This window comes from Hyla sarda, unplaced genomic scaffold, assembly GCF_029499605.1.
Source record: "Hyla sarda isolate aHylSar1 unplaced genomic scaffold, aHylSar1.hap1 scaffold_2927, whole genome shotgun sequence".
Lineage (NCBI taxonomy): Eukaryota > Metazoa > Chordata > Amphibia > Anura > Hylidae > Hyla > Hyla sarda.
Window position 1 is genome coordinate 26,600 of NW_026609637.1, and position 484 is coordinate 27,083.

General features: G+C 50.6%; 1 non-coding gene across 1 annotated transcript; it reads right to left on the bottom strand.

The window, feature by feature from the left end:
- On the bottom strand, positions 1-191 carry LOC130327120 (U2 spliceosomal RNA). Its single transcript, XR_008871610.1, has one exon. It is a non-coding gene; the product is annotated as a U2 spliceosomal RNA (small nuclear RNA).
- Between the last annotated feature and the right edge of the window lie 293 nt (positions 192-484).

The window sequence follows — 484 nt, forward strand, 5'->3', positions numbered from 1 at the left end:
GGGTGGTGCACTGTACCCGAAGATACTGCCATATCGGGTCAATGCATAGGGCGACGGAAGCAAGCTTCGAAATCGGCCCCCGTTCTCAAAAATCCATTTAATATATGGTCCCCAGATAGGGGACGTATCAGATATTAAACTGATAAGAACAGATACTACACTTGATCTTAGCCAAAAGGCCGAGAAGCGATAACCGTGAAAGGGGCGGGCCCAACAAGGTCCCCTTCATGGGCACTATCACTGCTTGCTGTCAGGGAGGCTGCCAGACAATTTTCCATGCACACTCTGGGCTGGGGGGCAGTCAACCACCAGTACACACAGCAGAACCTAAACCCATACCATTATTGCTAAGCAGCAAGACAGGGGCCCATTGCACTCCCACGGGGCCTTTTTAAATGCAATCCATAACCCGGATTTGCCAGGAACCCTTCTTACTCCTCCTACTTGCATGTGACACTGGGCTTAGGATCTGCATAGGAAACAC